Source organism: Larimichthys crocea, chromosome VIII (genome assembly GCF_000972845.2).
Source record: "Larimichthys crocea isolate SSNF chromosome VIII, L_crocea_2.0, whole genome shotgun sequence".
NCBI lineage: Eukaryota > Metazoa > Chordata > Actinopteri > Sciaenidae > Larimichthys > Larimichthys crocea.
The window spans coordinates 21,862,251-21,889,790 of record NC_040018.1 but is presented as its reverse complement, the minus strand read 5'-3'; the positions used below and the strand labels follow the sequence as shown (position 1 = coordinate 21,889,790).

The following is a 27,540-nucleotide window of genomic DNA, read 5'->3' as shown; positions in this document are numbered from 1 at the left end:
TAATTGTAAATGATTACTGTCTTTATACCAGCAGACGCTCTCTTTCTCTCTTCCTTTCTCACAGCATCAGCAGCTGGTTGAAATTCTTTTATGGTTTCTGAGGCCAAAAAAGAGCCTAATTCCACCAAATGGTGAGCAAAAAAAGGCTGCCCACTATAGATATTTCCATCCAGAGAAATGAAATATTAAACATGTTCATTATACCCTCAATTTGCAGTTATTTCTCATTGCACACGGCCATTTTCCCATTTTCCCCGCTCTCTTATTGGCACGGTGCTCAGGGCCTTGAGAGAAATCTCTCTTTTATTATTTAAATCCATGCATGGGGGCTGAGCCAGGCGAATCATCTCTCGTCTGCTAGCACACTCCCTAATTCTGATTGGCAGCTTGATACACATTCAACGGATGGAGAGGGTGATAATTCCTGTGACAAAGAAAAAATATCTCCTCCCTGTTATGTTTTTATTGGTAATGGGGAATATGGAGTTCACACACAATAAAAGTAGCCTTAATAATTGGAAGTGGCAATGGGCTGTGTCCGTGAGTCTGTAGGGCTGTCAGCGCAGCGATGTAAATTTCTTTGACATGTTTTTGTCTGGCTAAAACTTTAATGTCGTGGGTGTGACCAATTGGATGCAAATGTTGTTTTCATCCCTCGCCGATGAGATGACCTCTGTCATTTCCCCAGGGAAATCAAGCTTTTAAAAGTATTTGATAGCTGTAACTCCACACACACATACACACACACACGTTGCTGCTTGAGCTCACACACAAACTGACACACTATATGCACAAACAAACACATATCCACACAGGCACACATGTAATGGGGTCACACGTGCACACATCCATGCACAGATATGCAGATATACAGTCAGTTTTCACACTATAAGCATCAACACTCTCATATCCTTTCCAACCTCCTCACCCACTCATTGAGGCTTGGCTAATACATTCAACATGTGACGGTACTGTATGCCTCCCTGTACTCAAACAGACACTTGATTAGATTGAAAGCACTCTTTCATGGCAAGTATAATGGTTTTGAACACGGAAGGTGGACACAGCAGTTTCTCTGTCAGCCTGTCATAACCTTTGACAGGATAAAGAGGCCACAGCTCTCCTCATAACTATCCAGGCTCTGCTGCTTACAGGCATCCACAGCCAGAACACTGGCACACACAACACATAGTTTTCTGTGTACATATTATGCATGTGTGTGTGTGTGTGTGTGTGTGTGTGCGCACACGCGTGTGTGTCATGTGGATAATGCTGCATGCGAAGGCCAGCTTTAATATTGGTCTGGAATAACGGGCTCTTTTGTACATTGTGAGGCAGCCAGCATCTGAGACCAATAAAATAGTGGCCCTTGGGTCACTGCTCGAAGGATGAAGGAAGAAGATATAATCATACACAGAGGACACAACACCTTTTTTGTGCTTTCTCCGCATATTTGGGTGCAGAGAGAGTGTGGGTCCTTCATAAGTTTAATATTTTCACAGTGTGACCTTGTGTCACTAATAGAGTGGCTCGCCAATAAGCGTATATTGTATCTTTAGGGGGTGCAGCCATATTAGTGCAGCAATTGGCTGTAGAAGGAGGAGGAAGACTAGCCGCACGGAAGACACATGGTGTTAAGGCGGATACAGACAGGAAACACGTGTGTGTGCTTATGGGCAAGGATGCGTGCCTGTATGTGCGTGATGGTGTGTTGGTGTATGAGATTGCGCATGTGTTAGAGATATTGTATATATGCATGCATGTGTGTGTATGACTTCTTTTTTTTTGCAATATATCTCATAATGACATTTGGAATGTCTCTGGAAAATGGAGCCTAAGCCAAGGAGGTTGACAGTCAGAAACCACAAGCTGGAGTTAAGCCTCAGCATTGCAGTGAACCATATGCTAAACCCATGTCATGCCCAACTCCAGATCCAGCAGCAGCGATTGACTAAAGCCTTAAGATAAACATTGCAGGGAAAACAATTTGAGGCTTTTTTGGACAATTTGTTTGATAAACGGCCCTAGTTTTCCCCGTTTGTGGAGATGAGCTGGGCTCAGTTTTCTTTTTGTATATGTGCCATGTTGTCTTAGTGGCGATGATGTCTCATTATCTTCTATTAGGCCCATGTGCAGATGTTCTTCTGACTGACGTTTTGCAGGTTGCAATATCCCTCATGGCTTTCCACCCAGTGATGTAATGGAGTCATAACTGCCTCCACCCCTCAGTCTTACTGGCAGTGTGATTGGTCAGCAGGGACTGTAGCCTGTGCTACTAGCACCTGTTGTGAGTGACTCCAGCAGTCTGAGACAAGCACTTTATCCCCTGTCTCCCCAACAATCATTACAGCCAGCTTACTGGGTTATTATAGCGCAACCTTAGCACGTTTACACTGACTGCCAGATATCCTTGTGGGTGTATTCTTCATCTGCTTCTTGATGTTATTTTTTTCACCCTATTTCATCCCCTAGGTTGCAAAGACAACTTCTCTTTATTTAGGGCAGGTAATAATTAGAGCAGACGGGTTGTTTGATTTCCACCTTGATAACACCTTCAGAATGTTGTCAGAGAGTGTAAACATGTACCCGCTCTTAGTTTGGCTTCTTTCATTTGAATCATTTGTTCCTGTCTCTTTTTGAAAAACAGGTTGTTGTGGTGTTTGCATGTGTGTCTGCCTTTTGTGTGTGGATGGTGTCAGTGACTTTCTCTGGCTGTGTATTGTGTTTTTTGACACGTGTGTGTGTGTGTGTGTCTCAGTGCTCCTCTGTGGTTTTTTCACATGTAGGTGTGTGTGTCTGTACGTGTGCGTGTTGCATAGAGGTTAGGTTTTTTTGATCTTAGTGGGGAGATGTGAGTTGCCCTGGGCTGTGAGGCTCATTAGGTATGTACTCCTCTGAATGCGAAAGTATTTGTTAAACCACATGACAAGAATACCTCTCTGCTGCAACAGATGTGCTGTAATTAGAGAGGGCTTAAGTTGTCTTAGAGCTGGGTGGAAAGTCATCACCAGCTGATAAGTTTACAACAGTGCCCTACCCCTCTTTATGCACACACACACACACACAGACACAAGCACACACATACACACACACGTTATGTGCAAAGCTAATCAGGCAGGCAAGCGCCACAACAACAAACCCACATCTGACAAAGGAATGACAAGTAACACTTAACACACACACACACACACACGTACAAAAGTTTGCATTGCAGTAAAACATCATAAAAGGCTTATGTATTGGAAAAAAAACAAATACCAAACAGACATGTTAGGGATTTCATTTACACAGTACACATCCACATGCAAGTATGTACCTGTTCACTGTTTATTTTATTTAAGAAAATAAGACTGTGACTGCCATCAATATGTCCATTATTAGTAAATTAATAAATTATTATTTTTTCAAATGCGATAGTACTGATGTTGTTTATATACTGACAATATTTACTGTAAACAGTTTTATGGCTGAAGTGATATGTTAACCCAGCGTTCAGGTCTTTGGCCCTAGAGATAAAGAGGGCAACTGATCAGAGCTATTATCCATTCTGCAGTGAATCAGGAAGATAATGGCCTATCTGTCAGCGTGGGGCCTCCATAAAGCCATTAACACCTTTTGTTGTTCCCGTCCTGTTCTCCAAACGTGCTGGGCAGTTCAAAAAGGCAAACGAGGCAATCTGTTTGCTTCACTTAGACCCTTCATTCCCCCTGCTCCAAGTGTGTGCACACACACTGACAAGCAGACCCACAGCAATGTGGACACATAAATGATTTGTTGAGAACGACCGTCTTGTATTTGGATCCAGTTGGAATGTATTTGGCATGAATTGCAGGTAATAACTGGCAACTGATTGCGTCTGAAATACATCTGAAGTGGCCACTCGTGACTGTATACAACTTGCCAGTTCATAACTTTGAAATTTTACAGCAAAATTCTAACAACCCTTTAAATAGACTGAAAAGCAAGACAAGTAAAGTGCATACAGCTACAACAGTTATAAAATACCTTACCTTGTTGCAATTGGTTGGCATTGGCAAATGTAACTGTTTCTGATGGGTTTGCTCTATGCACACTACAAAGTTGATGAGGTTCGCCATAAGTGTGGTCAGACAGGTATGTGTACTCCTCCTACACTGCGTACAGTATTTGTGCACTTGACCCTTTACAAATGTGACCTGGGCAACTGGATCCCAAAGCATCCTCAGTGCATTCACACCTGCTTTTAGAGTATACACTTGTGCTGTGATCATTCAGGATTCATTTCAGGCATGAAAAGAGCCACAGATACACATAGCAAATCAACACACTCGTAAAAATTCAATCACTTTCAACCTTAATTTGCTGTAGACACGAATGTTATGAACCTCACATTCCAGGATTGTTGTAGAAAGCAGGCATAGCTGTTGGAACTGTTAGAAGCTATGAAAATTGGATAAACACCATTTTAACATCTAAAAGGATTTTTTTTACCACTTAACAGTGTTTGAACCACACTTCTGAGAGACTATATATTGGCCTGTAGAAGGACTAAGACACATTCACATGGAAGCATACACACACACACACACACACACACATACACACGCACTTATCTGACATTAGAAGTCTTTATTGTCCTTTGAAGTTTTCAGGCAGTCAAATTAGCACTGATGAAAGAGTCAGCATCGAACATCGCTGGGACGCAGCCAGAAACCAGAGCTGTGGACTACCTATCTCCACCTCTCTCTCTTTCTGTCTCTCTCTCTCTCTCTCTCTCTCTCTCTCTCTTTCCACTCTTCCATCCCATCCTTCTCCTCCACGACCACTCTTGCACCAGCATCATCCCTCCTCCTCCTCTGATAGCAAGAACCCCCAGTGACTCCCTCCTTTGCTCCCCTTTTCTCTCTTTCCTCCCTCTCCTTTTTCCCTCTCCTGTCTGTGTTGCCTTTGGCAAATTGGCAAATTGTGTTTTACTAACGTGGGTACATGTGTTAAGTGGGGATCAATTGTTTGTTTAACAGGGTGCCTCTATTAGACTGGGAGGGTGTAATTAGTGGTGAGGCCTTTTCTTAATACAGGCAGCATCAGTGAGAGGGAGGGAGGAGTGTAGGCTGTCCAATCAATGCCAAATCTCAAGGAAGGATCGGCTTCAGTTTGGTTTAGGGAAATTAAATTTATGATAAATCTCATCGGAGGGGTGGAGGCTTAGCATTCAGTGAAGTTGTCCTCAGCGTCCTACTGTGCATCGTTGGTTGCTAGCCTAAAGCCAAAATCAAGTATCCATAATGAACCTGCACAGAGCACGGATAAAAGCTCCATAATATCTGATTATTCCCACTGCCGTTTTACTGGTTTCCTTTGTTCAGATCAAAAGCACTCTTTGAAACACCTAACACCTACTGTGGGGCTAGGGTCCCTATACTTGCCAGCTAGGTGGATCAGCCAGCCGTGCCAATAAATTGCCGACAACAGAGAAACAAAGCAAATTCTGCCCCTACTCCCTCTTTCTGTCTTCTTTGACGCAACAATCTCACATGCAGAAGATTCACAACACATGTACATGGAGGAAGAATCATTACTTGCTCACCATTTTGACAATCAAACAATGCGTGTATCGAGGGGAGATGTACACCATGTGGGGTGCAATCTGCTCTAAACACAAACTATTTTTACTGACGTCTGGCTTAGGCAAACCACAAGACTGCATACTACTTTTTTGTTGTTCACAATGGTTAACTGGTGCTGTGCATGATTTTTAAAAAAACAACAACAGTAAAAGAGTAGGACAGATAGGATCTGTATGCTTGTGGTCAACATAGAGTAAATAGACACATATGTATGTGTATAGCCTGTCAATGCAAGCAAATGGTTTATGTGTGCAAGTTTGTGTATGCACATAAAACATGTAGCTTGTGCATATGTGCATGAGCATGAGTGTGCATGTCCAGTTGCCTCAGGACAGACTGCAGCCTATTGACAGCTCTGACTTGACAGTATGTCAGTATCCCTGTGGCATGGATGTTTACAGGGAGACTTATGGATATCTTGGACATCTGATCATCATAGATACTAGATGCTTAGTAGTTGAATTCTCCAAGGGAATCAGTCAGGAACTCATTTTCTGGTCGCTTATGTCCTGGGCACTTTATTTTCATGCTGCCTGCCACTGTGTATAATCAATTTATAAAATGTACACTTGCCTATATGTGACTCTTTTGTTGCTGTATATGAATGGAACCAATGTTGGCTTTTCTTTAAATAGGTTGGTAGTGTAAATCCCTTCTTGAAGGAAGTAAATTACACTCCCTCTCTCTTTCAAAAAAGAAAAAAAGAAAGAAAGAAAAAAAAAGATTTTCATGAGCATGGCACTCAGGCTAATTGGTTATTCCAAACAAAAACACATTTGCCGTATTCTCAGACTGCTGTCAAACATGGTGCTGCAGGCAAATACAAGTATATTCACTGCGACTCCAGTTATCTTCATTAAATAGCATCCATGTCAGATCAAAGAACTTGTGAGTCACAGTGAAAGCAGATGCGACTTAAAAGTTCCCTTAAAACAAGAAGTAAACACAGATAACCTAAAAGTAGTGAGACTATATGAAAATAAACCAAAAAAAAAAAAAAAAGCAAAACAAATCCTGTGATACTGTTGGCTGGTTGCAGGCGACAGAGTATTTAGGCCAGTGAATGAGTTGAAAACTTGGTAGTCAGCCCACAGCTACACAATTGAAACTAACTTTGGGCTTTTTTTTTGTTGTTGTTATTCACAAACCCACCATTCTGCATGTGAGACCATACTGCATTCAGTTTTCATTACATTTGTTGCCAGTTTTAACCTATGAAGGTGTAACTACTTCATTAAATTAAAGAGACAAGAGGCAAATAGACAAAATGATTACTGAGTAATGGGCACTTAATAATTACAAGTAGTAGTAAATAGTTTTAACCTTTGAACGGTCAATGAAAATATGTGTGATGATGTGTTATACTTTCTGCTGTTATTGTGTTTTAAACCTGAGCTGTTTCTCTACGCATGTGATGATGAAATATTAAACGTTTAATCCTGCACCTTGGTCCAGCAGTCAGATCAACTTTCTGATTGCTTGCATACCTTCTCCAATATGGTCGTGCAACATAACTGTGGATGCTAGAGACTCATTGGATACTTCAGCAGGGTGTAGTCTAAGTGTGTATGCTATGCTAACTGGCAGCTGCAGTGTGGCAGCAGACATGCTGCTGAGTGACTGACAGTCTCAGAAGCTGCATGCCAGCTGATCCTGTCTCCTACCAACCCCAGCCTGGCAATGGCAACCATTGTTGTCACCCCCGATTTCACACACAAGCTAAATGGCTGCGACTCAGCCAATTTGCCTCTGACACAAACCAGCTAACAGACTGCTGGTTATGCTAACATAGAAATAGGGGCAGTGCATGGATGATCTGGATGTATCACGTGTCATAAGCGGCTATATAATTTGCATTTTGCTAATTTAAATCTTACAGACTGACTTACAATGACGGGACTCAAGAAATATTAGTTGGACATGGATAAACACAGATATGAATGTACACACACAAACACCCACACACATTCATGGTCCCTTTCTCTATATTGGAATACAGTGAATGGAATAACAATGTGAGAACATAACCATGCTTACAAATGAATGGATATTGAGAGTGTTTGTGAATAAATTGCTCCCATAACTATTTATTTGAAAGAGAACCATGGGCAAAGGGGGGCATTTCCATAGGAAGCACCAAGCTAGTTTTACTTTCATCACATTACCAATCTAAACAGCTCAGCCATTCTCCAACTAAGCAATAAGTGGCAGAGTGACATTCGAGTGGGGCCGCCCCTTCTCATCTATTGTCGCGGCTTTTGAAGTTCCTTTTCAGGTCATTAAGCTCCATTTCCCATTCACAGAGAGCTTGTGTGGCGGCCGTTTGAGCGCAACAATGGACCCTAATGACTTAACGCTTCTGTTTTCATTCTCCACCTCTCAGTCACCCCGCCTCCCCCCTCCACCTCTTTACCCACTTCTCCATTCGCCCCCACAATCGTCCCCTTCACCTCTTTAATGGTGGCTTGCACCCCTCGTTTGGCTGCCTACGTTTTTTATGGGGCATTGTAATGAGCTGCAGCTGTGGGGTAAAATCTGGGTGTAATGTTAACCCAGGCAAAGGAGGGTGACCCTGTGGAGCAGAGGTCAATGCATTGTGTTAGTGCCAGGCCCAGGGTCTATTAGAGGCTATAAAGGTTATTTTTTGAAAGTACAACATGCTGCAGCAAAACCCTCACACACAGACACCATCACCCCTTGAGATTGAATAGGTCCCCCCTGATGAGTGTTTTGAATGAATCCATCTCTGTTTTGTTGTCAAGTGCTAGTTAATTGTGGAAGAATCCACAATTGCTGTGTATAAGAGGGCTAATCAACTTGGAGTGGTTGAGATATTATTTACCATGGTAGTCAATGATCTAGCTTCATGCCTTCGGCTGTCCTGACATGGTTGAATGCAAAACAAGGATGTTTTGGAAAACATTTAGAGAAGGGGGTGAAGGGACACAGATGGCTGGAGCCAATTGTGCATAACACGTACACAATCATACACCCACATCACACTGACTTATAAACACAGAATTGTGACCTATTCCTGCATGTAAGATTTATAGAGGCAAACAGTGAAAAAACACTGGAGAATAATCTATTATACCACAGTGAGTAATATATTTACTCATGACTTCAAATAGTTACGCCACAGTAGCCTTTCTCCAAAAGAGCTGGTCAGGGCACAGACAGTTTATCCTTCTCAGTACGAGTGGCAGGCAAAGCAGTAACCTGAGCTGAAAAAACAAAAGGCACAAAGCCAATCAGCAAAATCAAACTGACCCCTGTCACTCTCTCTCTCTGCAATTGGCGTAATCTTAATTGAATCAGCCTTACAGAAAGATGTTGACACTGAGAGATTGCACAAACCTGGGAGGCCTTGACAGGCCCAGGGAAGTGCTAGGGGAAAAAAATGGAAAAAAAAGTTGCCCCACCTATTCATTAATGTGTCCCCCTATGTCCCACACTCCCATTTCTCACTGTCTCAGGGAGATAATGCCCCTATCCCCACCCCCTGACAGCCAATTTGATCACTCACTGTGGTCCACTGAGGAGGCCACCAATTTTTCAACCGTGTCCAGCTAATACAGCTAGACAATGCACTGTCCATGCATCCCTTGCTATTACAAGAGTAACACTGTACAATGCATCCAGGTGAGAAACTTAGCTATTATGAAGCCTCCATATGCTATAATCTCACCTTTTTTAAAAGTCAGAAGTGAAATATTTACCATGTTGGTTGGCTGGTTACAATAAACATTAACTGATGGTGGCTTTGCAGCCAACAGCCAGCAAAAGAATGAGGTTGACGCATCGGCTTAAATGACATGTTTGTTTTCATGAGAAGCATTGATTGGCTGAGTCATCCCCATGAGACCCATTGATCACGATATTCTCCATTGTGTCTTTATTGGCACCCCATTGAAACATGTCTAACCTTTCACAATCATTAATAATCACTTCTGCCTTAAGGACAGGAAAGTTGATGTAATGTTTCTCACACCTCAATTAATTGCTCATTTATATAGTTTATCATTCATTTATTAAAACTAATATAATCAATATCTTTGCTATAACAATGCATGAAATGACAGTGTGACAACAATGTGAACGGGATTGCTTGTAGTGATGATTCTTCAGACAATTATCACCTGAATCTGCAGCTCACCTAGGTTTTATAGTGTGTTTAAGCTCATTGCTTAGCTGTCTGTCCAGGAACTTTATAGTGTTTTGGTTCACTCTCATAGCTCTCATGGAATTGTTTTCAGCTGCAGCAGGCAGCTTTAAGCTCTGTACACGGCTTAGCATTTAACATCAGACAGACACAACTACCTATTGAATAGCTAGTGCAACTAACAGTAGCATATTTCCATCAAGAGTTGGAAGAGACCACAAACAGATCTAAGAGAGCATCAGCGTTTGACTTGTGTTCATCAGGTGGATGCCAAATGAATGATGTTCCTCCACAAATTCGCCAATGTCATTGTAACGGCATGTCAATGTTGGTTCATAACCTGTTTCCACTGCCTCCAAGTGGCTAAAAAAATCACAAGAAATATATGATTGCAGGTTTCATTATTGAGGATCCTTTTATACTGCATCATGTTATATTAAATAATGTTGTATGAATCTTTACTCTATGTGGAGAGAAATATCAGTAGTTAACTTTCCATATCTTCCTCATTATTGTGTTGCATAGTTTCTTGCAATATATCTACTGTAAAACATACTTAGTCAGTATTTTTCTGTCAGAAAATGAATCTCTGAACTTGTGTTTGTCAATTAAAAATACTTTAGTTCTAAATTCGAATGTTCTGATCAGTTAAAAGTCTGATCACATCTGCGTCTAATAATGCTTTCCCAGATTTAAGAAAGGAGATGGGATAGTAGACATCCCAATGAATGCCAGCAACAAGGTTATCCATGCGAGTGGAAATGTCTAAGGTGCAATGAGAAGTGACAGAGTTAGGAAACACCCTAGTTCTTCCTTGGCCAGATCTGCATATGAATGGCAGGCTGCTCCATGCAGGTGGCATGCGATAAGAGCCCTAATCTAGATGAAAGACCCCGGTGCAGGCCTCCCTTATTAGCTCTGATGAAGCAGGGGTGCGGGCAGAATGCTAATACTTAGATCCCCCCCTCTACTTCCAGCCTGGTTTCCAAGGCTGACTCCCAGTTTTGCTGTCAGCAAACCATTGTAAATGCCAAGGGCCAAGGCACATTGCCGGGTGGATGACATCAGAAAATGAGATTGCCAGCTTGGGCTCTGCTGCAGGAAGAAAGGCTAGCGGATGTAAGGCCAGTGTAGTGTGTGCCATCATTTGATCAGGCCTGTCTCCGCCATCATGTAGAGCCCATGTCATGAACAAGAGCAAAGACGCCAGATTCTGCCTTGGGGCAACTGCAAATGCATTATGCATGTGCATTATTCATACAATTATTGATAACGCTTTTCACATAGGTGATTATTCACTCATTAATTATTGCAGTCCCTAATGTGTTAGCATTAAAGATGTTGTTATTAATGTCAAACCAGTTGAAGAGTGCCTGTGTTCCCAGTGGCCTGTGTCTTGTTGGTTATATCAAAGCCTGAAGTGAAAAGAGAGAGTAGTGGGATTTTGTACAAGGTTGAAGTGGAAAGGGAAGGAGTTATACAAAGATTAAGGAAGGAGAAAATACCTCCACAAGAACAGTAGCTGCAAATGTTTGCCAAAATGTTTTGAGTGATTGTAGTCCCAGTGCTGTAGAGATAGAAGCTGAGTAGGAGTACATCCTAACAACTGAGCCATAGCGTAGGTTTGCTAACAGGGCAGAGGCTGAGGCATACCCTGGAGCACCTCTGATGCCAGGCAGGGTGTCTTATAGCAAGGCTTGCTCTTGCTCTCTCTCTTCCTACCTTCCCCTTGCTCACCTGCGCCCTACACTCCTACTACATACACCCCTCCTCTACCCCCTTCTGCCCTAAATCTCTACTTTGGTTTTGATAGATCACATCCAAGAACATGGGTAGGTCAATGCATCAATGCTAACCTAAATAATTCATTCCGCATGTGTACATAGTCTTAATTACAGTTAATTATTTATAGCCCCTACACCACTGGAGCAGTATTTCTTCGAACAATTGGGGGGTTGCTTTTGACTGTTTCCTAATATGCTTGTAATGACAGCAGTAATTGAACAGATTTGTTCCAGAACGAGACATGAAAAATAATCTTTATTATTAAAGTATTTTTGACAAAACAAAACAGTATTCTTTGGATTCATTAAGTCTTCATATTAATTCATGATTACTAAACTGTGCTAATTAGTCATCAGTAAAAGTGATTAGTTGCATTACTTGTTACTTGACTTTCCAAATCTTATGTGACATTCAGAAATATAAAACGAGACATTGTGATAATGTAAACTTACACTTTGGAGGCACAGCATTTACTGACCCACGTCAGCTATATCAGAAGCAGTCCTGGTAACCCTCCAGCAATTGTTGAATGTAGGCTTAACAGTGTTTAGCTAGTCAAAAAACATCATGTCAATTCGACAAGTTTGGAGTTACTGTGGGGTGTATTTCTCCTCCTTTGACAGAGTTAGGGTAGCCGCCTCCTCTCACCTCCAGCCATAATGCCAAGATAACACATTCAAAGCTATTCTCTTTACTGAACACAGAGACAAAATTGAATCTAGACCCACATCAAACTCCTTACACTACTCTATCCTGGAAGAAGTAACTCCTGTAATGTGTTACTTCTTCATGGGCATTACTTCCCAAATATCTGTATAGCTGTTGAGGTGGTCTTGAACAAAACACTTAATCCTTGATTGCTGGAACAGCTTTTTCCAGTGATAGCCAAAATCATTCTACAAAATTTATGGGACGTTTTCACTTTCCGCTTCAGTGTATCTTCTCCATTTGGTCGGCCAAACGGAGAAAAGCTCCCAGGAATCCACAAACTCATTTGTTCTTACATACCAAACTGTGACGAGGTTGGACAACGGGATATGGACTAATGTAGTTAAGCGTGATTATTGGCTTAGTCAAGAAGCTGGTGGTCTGTGCATATGGAAGGGAACAAGACAGACAGAGAGAGACAGAAAATCGCCCACATTCCAGTGCCAGAGTCAGATTGCCAGGGTATTCCTCTGGTTTGATCCCTGTTCAATAAATAGTAAATCTAGTGTATTTTCAAAGCAAGATTGTATTGTCCATGTGATGTGTGAACGCTGCTGACCTCTAAGTCAACTATTTAGTGAATCAACATTATCATTCCAAGCTCCTTTGCCCCAGCTGAAACATTAGCCCCTCTCAGGGCTGAGGCTTTCTGGGATGTTTCCAGTCTAGCCGCCAGCGGGGCTCGTCCGGGGACTGCTGGAGCCAACACAGCGATCCAGTTACCCTTCTGTGTGTTGCATTACAAAAAGAGCACATTTGGTTCCGCTAATCAGCTGTAATGCTATTGCCATCGATAAAGTGTGTGAAACATCATTCTTGAGAGATATTCCTCAAGTCATTTAGCCTGGTAATTGACTTTTAAAGCAGTCTGGGCCGTGGAGTGATACTACAAACCAGGTGGGCTGGACAGAAATATATCTATCATTTCTTTGTGTGTGTTGATGTGATGGGATGGTGCAAGAGATCAAGAGACAATGTTGATGGGAGGTGGAGACAGACATCTTCCAGCTCCCCCAAAATAGGAGCATCTTCGCCCATTCACTCTCACTCCCCATGTGTTAGTTTAAAGCACATAATGCAGAAACCTTCTCTCCTGAGCTGAGGAGGCAGAATATTGATTTTGTCTTAGATGAGGTCTCTGAAACCTCATTTACTCCCATTGTCATCATGGTGGAACATCAGTGTCTGACAAGCTGCACCCCCCCACCCACCAACCACCCCCCCATATCTATCCTGGCAGCCATCTTGGAAACTGTTGAGGGATGCTAATGTGTGTGAGCATTAGGGCTGTCCTCTTCCAGTAACACTGTTGACAGAGTGCCTTGCATGATAAGATGTATGAGGTCAGATAATGTTGCTGCTGACTAACCATTGTGCTGTCTAAATAAAGCCTTGTGTTTAAGCAATGATCTGCTCTTATTAGGTTACAGTGCAAACACAGAGAAATGTCCCAGGTGGACCTGCCATCTTGGCATGTGGGTCACAGTGAAACATGGCACTCCTATGCCCAGAGCTCTGTGGGTGTTTGATGAACCATGGATGACGCTGTCCAAGTTTCCTTACTTCATAATCTTCAGTGATTCAGGATTATTAAATACACTATTCAAAAAATGGGCCACAAAATAGTTAAATATCAATCAATTAAATGTCATTTGCCTAGGGGCATGTACAAATCAAGCATGGACAAGTTATGCAGTTTAAGAAAGGATACATGCTTTTTTGTTTTAATCTAAGAAAGACTGGCGTAATCAAACCAAACATGATACATTATGTGAGTAAGCTCTTGCTTGGCTCGCAGCACCACCCTGCTTTCATCAGCAAACAAAGCCTGATTGACAACAAAAAGCATGCGAAGCAAACCGGCCCACTACTCTGACTCACACTTTGAGCACCTCATAGTACAAGGCCTTGTTGAAAGAAACCAACACAATTACACTTCTCTCAGCCAGAGGGCAGAGATTTCTATGTATACATAAATGGCAGTTGGGATTTTTTTTTTTCATTAAAGAGGGTGAAATTATGCACAAAGACGTGATTCTACGTAATTAAACTAATTAAAGAACATCATTAATAAAATATCAGTGAAGCCAGCTGTTTACAGTGTGTGGTGGGGCCTGGGGATGTGAGGAGATGGGAAGGAGACAGACAGTGTGTTTTTAATATGTGCTTTAAAGGTATCCCTGTGGTGAAGGTCTTCTCCAGGGACAGGGGACCCTTTGTAACAATCTCTGTGGAGCAAATAACATCAAAATTAACGCCATCTTCAAACACCAACATGTTTATTGTGTCGAAAACAACAATACTGTTTTCTACAGATATTTATTATAGTAGTAGTTTGAGTCTTGTGCCATGTGGATACAATGTTGACGTGGTCTTATGTTTTCAAAAATATGTATATGCACATATACACTCATATACATTCCTGGAAAACTACCAACCCTATTTACTTAGAAAAAAATGCAAATGGCGACATTCTGGATTGTTTATATTTTTTACAGTTTACATAACTTGGTCAACATTTAATCATTTCAGTCATTATTCCTAGTTTAAAAAGAAGAAAAGTAAAAAAAATCACAATTTGCTTGTACAAGCGTCTGCTATTTTAGGTGCTACAAGTCAACAACAATTTCAGTTTTACTATATATGCATATAAACTAGTAGTATATAAATATGTCTTTATTTTAGGTAGATGAAATCATGACTGAACTCCAAACAGATAACTCAGACATCACGTGATTCTTTAAACAGTGTTTTTGTGCACACACGTTTTGTCATGTCACTTACAATGAGAACGGGGCTTTTCTAAGCCAATAAATGAAGGATGACTCTGGTGATAGTCGACATGCTGATAAAGGAGCAATGGACATAGTGAAACAGAGCCCAATTAATAATGCATTTGGGTCTGACTGTCTGGCCCCAAGGACAGAGCTGCTGAAAAATGGAGGTCATGTGTCCTCCTCAAGTGGTCAGTGATCCCTCTGTGCCACCCACCCAGTGTTCAGTGTCCAGCTCCCTGAACTGTGAAACGGCACACTTGTGCATCCAATACAAGTTAAATACTTTAACTGTATTTAAGTCTGTGAAATATGCCATACATGTGCTAATGGTATATTTGCATGTGGCTGTGTATATAAGTATTTGTATACTAAATAGCTGTGGGTACCGTTGTTTAATCCATACATACAGACACACACACGCATGCACTGACAGGGAGTGTGTAACGTGTGTGTCTGTATTTGCCTATGTGACGGATGGTCGTGGAGGTGACCTCTCTTAAGAGCAGTCACTGGCGAGGGCCTGCCTGTGACCCTGGGCCACTTAGGCACATTAATCACAACCCCTTCCTTCTTGCTTTTATCAGGACTGCTGAAAGCTACTGTCCAGCCTCCACCCCCACCCCACTCCTTCATCACCTCTCTGCTTTAGCCATTCATAAGGCTCTCATCAACTTCAGACCACAGGTATCACTCCATCACTACACATTTATCAGGAGCTGCTCTTATCAGCCAGCAGGGCCTGAATATGGAAATGGGATCCCTGCCAGTGATAAGGACGGGCTGGATTATCCCTGGCCCTCCTTCATCAGATAGACACTGAGGAATGGTAACAGGCCGGAACATTCCGCCATTGTTTTGCAGCTGTGCTGATTGAAGACGAGCTAAGAGGGGGGCATGCTGTGGAGATGTATATGTAGTGGTTTATGTGCATGTACCCATGTATATTCATTAGTGGGGCAGCATGGCTGGAAGAGAATCAATATGAGTACAGGTCACCTGGATCTCTCCCCTAATCACTTTACCTGTTTGCACACACATACACTTGTTTTACACATACACACACACACACTCTACCACTGAACTTTAACCTAGTCATACAAGGGGGCGCTAAAGCAGTCCGAACTGACGGAAAAAATAAAATAAGCAACTTTCTGCATCAACACACACACACACACACACACACACACACACACACACACAATTAATTCAGATAAGTGCACACACACTCACACTATCACACAGAAATTTATACAGACAACATCCTTGCATGCACACATGATGATAAGCCTACACACAAAACACTCTTTCCTTAGCATGTGTTCAAACTAAAATAGGCCATTCCTAATTAGGGCCTCACAACCTGAGCTGTTTCTTCAAAGGCAGCCGCTCCTGCGCTAATCTGAGGCATCGCTTCATTATGAATTCTTCAAAGTCCCACCCAGCTGTCAAGCAATCTTGTCGAAAGGGCCGTTATTAGTACGGCTAGTACAGCAGGCACAAAGCTTGGTCTGTTGTTCTGTGTTGCTCCCACCCTCTCAGAAACACACACACACTGAGTGGGGTGAGCATGTTGACCCGAGATGAGTTTGTCTGCCTCTGATGTTCTCAGGTGTGTTGACTTGGACACACTCCTTACAAAGGAGTATTGACACAACTAGGAGGGTTTCTACAAAATCCCTTGCACCAAAAGAGAGGTCCGCCACAGCTTATCTTATCAGATGCATTATTAGCTGTGATTGGCAAAACTATCAAAAAAACGTTAGCTGACAAAAGAGGCCCTGTCCAATGCCCGCAATAAAGCACACCTCTATTGGCCTCTAAGTGATTTATATGAGTGTCTTAAAATGGCTTTTGGTTGGGCTTTGATAAGACACAGAGGCATGCCTGTGTGTAGTTGACACACTCAGCTGAGTATGAACTCACCACTACGCCCAGGGTCAGGATCAACAAGGGCTACTACATGTTATAATGGGCCCATATAACTCATGTTACAGACAACTGATGTCTGCTTTTATCACTCAGTGTGCAGGGAGTGCACAGGAGATCCTCTGTTGACTAGAGCTCTGTCCTGTAATGATGTGTTATGTGGCCAGCATGATGAGTTGTATTCCAAAACATTATATATTGATTAAAAAAAAGAAAGAAAGAAAAACATCAGTCACTATCCACCAATTATCTACTTATTCATCTACGAAAATGAATCAATTCTTTTCTTTTTCAAACTCTAAGTAGATTGCAGTGATAGTCAGAGAACACAGGAAAAAGCCAAAGCTTTATTTATCATGTGTACTTATGATTAAAGGAACCTACGATAAACATAATGAAATACTGATACTAAGATGGAAAGAGATGTAGTATACAATAGGATGATGATAGTGATGCTGTTATTTTAAGAACCCATAAAATAGACACATGTAAAATCATAAATGGATAAATAAAAACACATTCATTCATTCATTTTGTAAAATAAATTAGCTAAATATTTCAGCATTTTTATCATTCTCAAAGTTATATCCCAGAGTCGAGGCTGAATATCCCCTTGGTCTGGACATAAAATCCTTGTTCAGCAAGAATTGCATCAAATTAAGGAAGTAATTGTACACATACATCGAAGGGTCAGTGTTTTAGAAAGTAGAATCCTAGACGTCTACTGTGAGCAGAAGCACTATAGTAACAAGAGACTCCCTTGATTTTAGTCATCATGACAGGAGTCAATCTGAAATGGGACCTAACCTTAACAGTTCTGAAACCATAAGCTTGCCTATCTAACCTTAAGGCTGACACTGACCCATGTAGCCTTTCACCATGGAGACCGGGGCATAATAATAGTATCTGACTTCCCTGGCTCCTCAGACAGGCTGGTATGGGTGGGTGCATTCATGCATGCAGACAGCTAAACAGATTTTAATTGCTTCTCCGAATAGCTTCAGTAGTGATATCTAAGTATGTGGCAATGGTTCTCAAGCACACTTAAACAGGCTTGCCAAAGAGATCACTCTCTGTACACATGCAGACACGGTTATACACCAATAGTATGCATACAGCCATAACACAATGACACATTAAGTCAAGCACATAGAAAGGTTAGAGATAAATGTAGTGGAAGCAAGCTCTCTGCAAGATCACAGGAGCCACAGAGGAGCGACTGCAGGCATTTGAAACTTGACTCTGTGACTTTTTAAGTGAACATTATCTTGTTTCCCTAACCCCAAATCCAAAACTCAACCCTCTTGAATGACAAGAGCTGGTGTTGGCACGTTTCCAAGCTCTTGCTCCTACATCTTTTTTTTTTTCCTTCCCGCACTAAAGATATGATCAAGTCCCCTGCTTGCTTCACAGAAATATCAGGGACATGAAATCCTTGTTAAGCAGATCACTGTCACAGGCTGGGTCCTTGATTGGCAAGCTTGACAGTGCACACGCTACTCGCAGTCTTTCACACATTTAGCGAGGCCCATATGTTGAACCGAGACAAGCCACAGCGCCATGTGACTGCGCCTATGGAGTGGCTGTATCACGCTCAAATCTCCATTTAATCGCCAATCTCAAGTTACCCCACACTTAATAAACAGAAGATTAGTGCATTCTTTGCTATGCCCAACACACATTTCCGCTTCAGAAAGTCCCACGGGGGCAGATCTCGTAGCTGGCATAACCAGTCATGTTAAACGGTTGGGGCAAGGCACGTCATCTGCTCTGCATGTAGCCTTCGGCTCCAGAGATTTGCTAGGTCAGTCTGCAGCCATTGTTGTGGAGGAAACTCAGTCGCCTCTGCCCTCATGCCAACATGACCCCCTCCTCATTGGAAAAATGATCTTTATAACCTTTTGTCTGGAGTTCGCCGGAGCCACATTTGGCAATATGTGCATTGTTCTCGTACATAGTGAAATGACAGTGAGAGAGGGAGGGGAGGAGGACAGTGTGGAAGAGGCAGAGCGTAAATGCATGCTGCATGGTTGAAATTAGTGTGCGGTGTGAATGACAATAGGAAGAGATGTCATATTGAAAGGTTACTTGGGTTACTCCGCCGAGTCTGTCTGTCACCTCCATGCCTTCAGGGAGCTCTAATCACTTTACCCTATAATTACCTCCCCACAAAAGGCCCCGTTAAAGTTCCTGTAAAATAAACCTGATGCTATTGTGAAGAAGAGAGGCCCTTTCTTTTAATTAGGGCCATCCATCTTAACCTTGTCTACCTGAGGTGAAGTGAAGGTAGCCCAGGTCAAGCTCCCAAAACGCTCCTCCCTATTGTCTTCTCCTGCCACCGACTACAGCACAATGTGGGTGCTAGCCTGCTCGCCACGACAATCCTTTTGTTGCCTGCTAGCTGGCTCCTGGTAGGATTTGCTGCTGAATGGGTTTTTTTTACAGTGACACAATGCTTGCAATTCACAATGGGAACCCAACACTGCACGCATCACTGTTGTATGTGAAACATATGCAGTGGCTGACTATAAAAAATTAAGTGTAAGCTCATATCATTTAACAGCTGTTGGTGTGACGTAACAGTCTTACTCCTCAATGGACAACTTGAGGCCTGTGGGAACAATGTTTTTTTAGTGGGTGTTGCTGAAAGTAGTATCCGGGATCACATGTTTTTTACACCTAATCCCTTGCTCTGCTGTTTGATACACCTCTCTGCATACGCCCTGTGTGTGTGTGTGTGTTTGTCTGCATTTAGAGTTTCGTATTTGTGTGTCATTGTGTCTCACAGCGTGTGTTATCACCCATGTGTGTTTAGTCAAGCACCAGACAGGGCGATGCTTGGTTTAGAATCCGCGTCTCTTCTCCAAAAGCTCCTAGGTGAGGAGCCTGATGATCAAAAGTAGTGTTTGTTTTTGCTTCCCGACCCCGAGAGGGAGAAACGCCATGTCCCTGCAGAGCGCAGACGGGCAAACTGCCTTGCACTGATCAGCTCTCCTGAGAGGAATTCTTTCCCCTGTGTGTGTATATATGTGTTGTGAGTGTGTGGTATGTGTGCTGCTGTTTCATTGTTCCCTTTCCCTCCTTATCCTCTCATTCTTACCCCTTCTTCACTCTTTTCAGGTGCCACTGGCTGCTACCTCAAGCTGTCACTGATGTGTGCTGTCACCCTTGTTGCAGCTGGAGATAGGAATGAAACACACACACACACACACACACACACCCACACACACACACAGGACTGAAAATCACAGGCCTTTGCATGGTATCTGCACACACACACAGGACTGAAAATCACAGGCCTTTGCATGGTATCTGTATATACTCTCTTCCTCCTCATCATCCTCCTTCTCCTTCTCACTACCTCCGCATCTCAGCCCACTGTATCCGACCCACAGTGCACTGCGTGCGCTTTCATCTGTGCTGAGGTGGCGTGGTCGTATATTATTCATGGGTCGTGCGATCTGAGGCGCGTGTCATATGGCAGAAGTAATAAGATGGAGTACTGGTGAGGATATGATGAACACAACACTGGAGAGAGAGACACAAGCCTCTCTCTCCCGTTGCCTTGCGTGGCTCTCTTTGCTTCGTATATACACATGTTGGCACACAGCACAGCTTTGATTTATACTGGAATGGATGGCCCAGAATGGGACAGCACAACAGGTGTTGTTTTGAAACAACAGACACTATTCCAGTGAGTAATATATTTTAGATTTGTTGGAGACAGACAGGACTTAATGCGGTGTATCCGATAGGTATAACTTTGATTCGTCTTTCATTTGATCTTTTTGTGACTCTGCGAGGAGGCAGCAAGTTCTTTAACTCTGTCTTGCCCCGTGGCACAGCATACAGTCAAGCAGCCGTCATGCTATTCCTATATACTGCCCCCTTTGTAGTAACCTCACATTCACTGAATCACTTTCAACATTAGCAAATGACAGTAGAAAGGATACAATTCCCTTTGGTAGAGTAAAGGTATGTATTTAATGGTGGATTGGGTCGAAAAATTAGTAACTGTTCCATTACATGCAGGAGCAAGACTTTTGACCTCCCGCAATGCCCCTCAGCTTTGCACGGGGAGCAGGGGGGCTTTTTGAGGGTGTAGGGCAGGGCAGAGAGCAGACCAGCTGACCAGTTTTGGCGTATCAGAGACTGAGCCCTGGTGTGCAATGTCTGGAGGCGACATGTGGTTAACCACCTGGCCCCGCTGTTTGACCCACTGGAGTGAGAGAGAGGCAGAGGGAGAAGGAGAGAGAGCAAGGACAGCCTGTACAGCCATTTGCTCATCAATGGAGGGCATCACCGCCACTTAACACGGCTTATTGATCTGCACAGCCTGCAGGGCCTCTGTTGTGTGTCCATTTCCTATTGATTATTTCAAGTCTATTCTTTTCGACCGCTTTCTCTCCCCTCTAACCACTGCTCTCCTCTGTCTGCTCCACCAGGGAATTTTTTTAAACAGTCATTTGAAATTATAATCTGTTTGAGTAAATGTCATAATCGCCCCTAAGGCCTGGTGCAGATTGGCTAGAGAGCAGAGGTCTTGGAGGTCAATGACAGTGGTCAATACTGATCCATTTGTGTTATGGCCAGTGCAGTGGTCACTCCAACCAAAATGGCTGACCTCAGTTCTCTCTGCTCCTTATTTTAGCTTTTTATAGACACCATGATTTCTTTGCAATTATACTCTATTCACTGAAGATGCAACACAAACTAATATCACTGACATGACAGAGCTAATCCAGTTGTTATTGTTTCACCAAAGAAGGCCTGTATGCGCAGTATGTGTGTGTGTGTGTGTGTGTGAGCGTGAATGAAGAGTGACTCACTAGCCGACTGCTCATCAATGCTTCATAGGTTAGATCATTAGATCTAAAGTGACAGCGCTACACAAGGATGGGGAGTGGGGGTTGCTTAGATAAAGATTGGCATATTGCTATTGATTCACCATCCCTGGGGCTTCTTCTGTTACCATGGTTATAGCCAGCGGGGGTGGGGTAAGTGTATGAATCTGACACAGGGAGAATGATGTAACCATTATGATTTTGATTTAAAAATTTTATGATCGTGTTTGAATAATCCTCTAATTCCCCTCAACTTTATTGCTTGGTATAAGCCCGGTAACTCATCATTTGGCTGAAATTTATGGCAATGAATTGCAGAGAATCAGACTCAATGTGCTTCCGATGTGCATGTCACTGCAGATAGCCATCTGTGATCCTATAATCATTACTCTAACCCATAACAACGCCTGTGCTTTGGCTATACGAGTCAGGGTTTTCATTGTGAGTGGATAGGGGTCTGAAAAACTCCCGTTGCAGCTTATGTTGGACTGCCAAACTCCTCAGCTGTCCTTCTAAAGCAGGCTGAAATAAGAGCAGGCCTCAAAAGCTCTTTGATCTTTTACTGCTAGGGTCAGGGCTGAAATGACGCGTAAATGAGGGAGGAATGAGTTTTCATTTTGTCAACCTGTTCTGTTATTGTAAAGCTAAGGGGCCTTTGGTGTGACATGACAGGAGATTGTTTTAAGTGCCCACACCAGTGGAACGGTTGAACATGTTTGGGTGTCACAGCCAAAACACTGTTCACCTACATTACATGCAGATATTTACTGTATCTAGTGAACAGCTGTGGGAGCTTACCTAGACAGAATGTGCGTGTCTGTTTGTGTGTGTGTGTGTGTGTGTTTGTGTGTGTGTCAGCTGATGCAAAAGAGTTCACATTCACATTTGTTGATGGGTACATGCTTGCACATGTACCCATCAACAAACATGCAAGGAGGTTATGTATATGCTTCCACAACTCAGTAGTGTACGTATAAGTTCTTGTATTGAATGTGCATTTCGTCTATTCCCTGAACGCACCTGCTGGCTGTGGAGCGCTGCACAGAGTTGAAGAGGATCCTTCATCAGTATGATAGGGGAGCAAAGCAGCAGTAGTAAATACTTGGCTAAAAGGGAGCAGCCTCTGTAGCTGTTTACGGCGCTCAGATTTCCAGAGGAGTGGAACCGGTGCTGGAGGTGCATAAAGGTAACAAAACATGATCATTATGGGATGCATTTGTACTAAATCGCTGTACAGAACATCTTCTTCCGCATGCCGACATCACCCACGCATTGTTCTGACTACAGAGAGAAACCCCCGGAGCTGACAAAGGCAAAGGAAGAAGTGGAGGGGAGGAAAATCAGGTGCCATATCCATCGCTCAAGTCTCGGCTTGTGTTCAGTAGTTCAATATTACACCCACTCCACCCATTTTTGATTTGAACCTGACAGTTGTTTCTGAAGCGCCGTACTCCATATCACAGGGAGGAAATGAGAACGCTGAATTCCACAAGATGTGAAAGGTGAAAAATCGAGAAAAACACCCTCCCCCTCCAGAAATAAAAAAAAAAGAAACCAGCCAAACACAGTGAAAACAAATACATAAATAAATAAATCAACAATAGGAGCTGCAGCTGAGGAGAGAAACATTGCGAAAAATTGCAGTGGGGAGATTTTAAATTGCGGTTGTATCAATAATTTAGGTACCTGAGACATAGTGTTTTTGTTCACCATAAGGTTTGATGCGACTGAGAGAAGAGTTAAGATTAGGGAGACTTTTTTATTATTGATGCTGCGGTGCACAGCTCACATCTGGTGTTACACTGCCAACCCCCAAACAGTGCACAGCAATCCCCCCTTGCAAAATAACTGCAACACTGTCAATTGTCTACACAGTTGAATTGTTAGTGGCAGATGCTGTCAGGTCCAGGTTACAGAGGCTTGTGAAATTCTGACACTTTCTCTTCAGAGCAAATATAGACAGTTTATAAGTAAACTCCTGCACCCATTAAATGGGAATGTGTCTTTACTGCTAATTAAATTGCTATTGTCAATGTTAAGTTCCTTTAGCTGGCACAAGTCAGCAAGCATGGGAGGGCTATTGCATTGTCTGAATAATCTAATTTCTAAAGGCTACTATAAGAATATATAAACCTAACCTAAAAAAGGGTTTGATGGGTTTGACTTTGAACATTTGGCACTATTTTAAAAAAGGTTGGTTGGATAGATGGAGACAAAAAAAGATGTTTATAGCTTTCTTGTAACCTCAACTAGACCTTGTAGCACACCCCATGATTCAGAGTCTTGTTATGCCTACCTAATGCCATGTCAGTACCAATGCTCACGGTTAGCATCACTCCTCCCTGCCTTCATCAGTAACTCGGCCAAGCACAAATGACCCTTGCCAGTGCACTGGGGGCTGGCGTGAACTTAATCACTTGAGCAAATTGAAACCACTCGCTCTGCAGTATTTTTACAGGGGTATAGCATATGACCTCAGCCTATACTGACCGACCTTTGCTTTTGAAAGGACTCAAGGCCTAAAAAACACACTAATGTCTTTTTGCTCATTCCATATTAGGTCTGAATTCCTACCTTACCCCACTTGCTGTGTGATTTATAACACTGTTGTAATCCTCTCACAGTTGACATTTAGAGGACATGGTAAAAGTGGTGTCTTCGGTGTGAATGTGTTTTTATCATCGGGGAGATCCACCACCTTTTGAAGGCCTTCCTGAGCCTGTAGTAAAGTTTCTGACCCTGATTACTAGTTCCCAGCTCTGGCTCCTGTCAGCCAGGGGAGTAGGGTCAACAGCCCTCAGCTAAAAAAGAACATTAGTCAAGATCACAACTGATCTGACACAGTGCTGGAATGCTGTGTGATTGATTCTAGGTGTCCGTGGGAAAAAAGGTGGTCAAGAGGATTTTCTTTTGTCTTAAATTTTTACATGAGTCATCTGCAGCTACACAAGTGGTGAAAGCGGTCAAAAAAAACAAAGAAAACAACTAAGCCGGGCAGACAAGTAACAGGCGAGCTGTTAGCACATGTTTACCTGTTTCTGCTCTTTTGTTCTTTATCCCAGAGCTCAGAGCTTGGATGTCAGGGGTATTGAATGACTTACACACAGGTTCACCATGATCTGCTTTCACTTAGACTTTGTCATGTCACAATGTTGTTGCACAAAAGACATACATGTTCACACAACAGGCTTGCGGGGGCTACTCCTCAAGTGTTGGAATTCCAGGGCATACAGGGGCTCCCTTATAAAATCCCCAATGAAATCCCCAATGCTCTTTCCCACCCCCTTCTTAATCGTAAACAGGCTAGCACGTAGTACAGCCACTGCACCCTTAATACCTCCTCAAATAATAAGTATTTAGTCTTGATTTACAGAGGCAGTAAAACTCTTCAAAGTGCAGTGTAATCTTTCATTAGGGATCCTGAAGACGGTGTCAGCCATATCTGTTCTTCATTATCTTTAATCACTCAGTGTTTTACCTGTTCATTTTATTGTAACAGAGATCATAAAAACACCCTTGTTAAAAAAACACCCTCCTGACTTTTAGATTATCTTGTTAACACAGCCTTACAAACTGGGCCCGTGTAGCTTTTTTTGGACTGTGCACAAAAGAGTAAAACTCTTTTTTTTCACTGTGACTTAAAATTTCTTTTGCTCTTTATTGCTGTCATTCTGTCATCCTATCTCTTCTCTCTCTGACCTGAATGAATGTTAAAGTGATGATGAGTGAAGTACAATTTCTTAACAGCACAATAATTGACATATCACTCAGATAGTCCCTTTGTATGGGCTTTTCAATAGCCTCAGCACTGAACCATGGTCTTGATATCTCAGCGTAAGCCCACTCCCTGTGGTCTCAACAGGATCTGAGCTGGGCGTATTCATGGTCCAGCCCATGACACTGACCACTGCCTGTCACTGTGACATGGGGGTTGGGGATCTCAGCCGAGGTATTTGACCTACGTGACCTATGACCTTTAGATGACTGAAGTGGCGGCTTTCCCTGCTCTGGTGCTCCAGCCTAGAGACAAGGTGACGAGTCCTTTAGGAGCTCTCTGGTTGCAGGATTTTGGAGAAGGTATAGGCACATGGGGCATAGGCGCCGCTCTTTGTTGGGAGCGTTGTTGTAATCTGTCTGCTAGGTTTAGGCCTGAAGACATGTTGGCCAGTCATGAGAGACGCTGTGCTGTGACCTTGAGTGGTCTCAACTAGTGTCACTGTGGCTGGTTTGCTCCAGGGCAACTTCTTACTCATGTAACCTGGATGACTCACTTAGCCAGTTCTTGGATAACATACCATGTACTTTGTTACTTTGGTGAGCTTTGTAAACACAAATTGTAATGTGTGTAGAGGCACAGTGATTAGTGGTATCATTGTAAGTTGCGTACATTTAATTTTTTTGTTTTGCTTCTCAAAGGCAAGATGACCCAATGTTAACTTTCTAAATATTCTTGCCATTATACTATTTAAAAGCAAATCATATCCCTTTTTTATGGATACATCCAGGTGTTATGTTTCACTTCAACTAATCTAATAATCTCTCTTAGTTTTCACCTTGTCCATGCCTCAAGGTCAAACAACTTTTCTCTCCTTAGTGGTCTCAAATGTTGCTCTGTTGCTCCCAGGGTCATCCCTACTAATCCCCAGTTACTCCAGTCCTGGTGGATTTCTCCCATGGGCAGGTGAAACCGGATCCCCAGACCCTGAAGCTAGGCCAAGATGTCCACAGAGATAAGCATCCTGAGCTCACTCCCAGTCAGAGGTCTTAGGCAAGAATTCAGAGATACATCATCACAAATCCATTAAGTCCAGCCCACTACTTTAACCACAAAGCCCAGCTGCAGCACCGAGACTCTATAGTCCAAGTCTGCAGTCTCAGGACCTTGGTTAGAGCCCCAACCCTAAACCCCAGCCCTGGTCTTTACAGGACTGTAGTCCTTTATGTCTGTTCTTTACATCACTCCTAGTTGTCCTTCCTATACCCCCTTTCTTAAGCTGAAATGACAAAGAAATATTGCAGTATTATATATCAGCCATCCTCTTATGTATGTCGAGAACAAATGTGTCTGTGTTATCAATATTTGTGCATGTAATCTGTGTGTCTGTCAAAAGTTCATGCAATCTCATATAGGAGATGCACATTTGTAAGGATAGATAATTCATGAGGACAGTAGCAGAGTATTGAAAATGACTTTTCTTTAATGTAGCAGGTTGGAACCCATGTTCAGTGGCATTGTACACATAGTCTCTCCACGACTAAGCACTCGTCTAACCATCCTGCATGACCTTACTGTGTATTCAGTTACTTAACGGGTTTGGGTTTACGGTTCTGCTCTTGTACTCGCGTGGTGCCTGCGGCCGAGCTAACCGCATGACGCCTGTATGGGAGTCAAGCAGTGGCCGTTAGCCACAGGGCGGTTTGGTTGACAATCTATAGTGAATGGTGGCAGACGAAACTATTGTTTGTGGTGCAGTGTTGTTTGTGCAGCTCTTAAAGACAGTGCTCGTGTATACCAACCATAAGTGGAAGATTTGTCTCCTCGTCTCTCCACATCTATCCCGCACATAGCCACTGTAATGCCTTTCTTACACCAACAGCATTGTGTTTTTAACTGCGACAGTCGCCCTGCATGTATTTGGCTAGGTTTTGTGTCTACTGAGCGTCAAGGCCACTATACCCTTCAATTAACACAGCTTTTAGTGGGAATCTTTGAAACCATGATTGTGATACAA

At 42.7% G+C, this 27,540-nt stretch overlaps 1 long non-coding RNA gene across 1 annotated transcript in view; it reads right to left on the bottom strand.

Annotated features, from left to right (window-relative positions):
• The window catches only part of LOC113746382 (uncharacterized), a 276,262-nt gene that overhangs the window by 6,095 nt on the left and 242,627 nt on the right, over nucleotides 1-27,540 (bottom strand). The gene's annotated exons all lie outside the window — the stretch shown is intronic.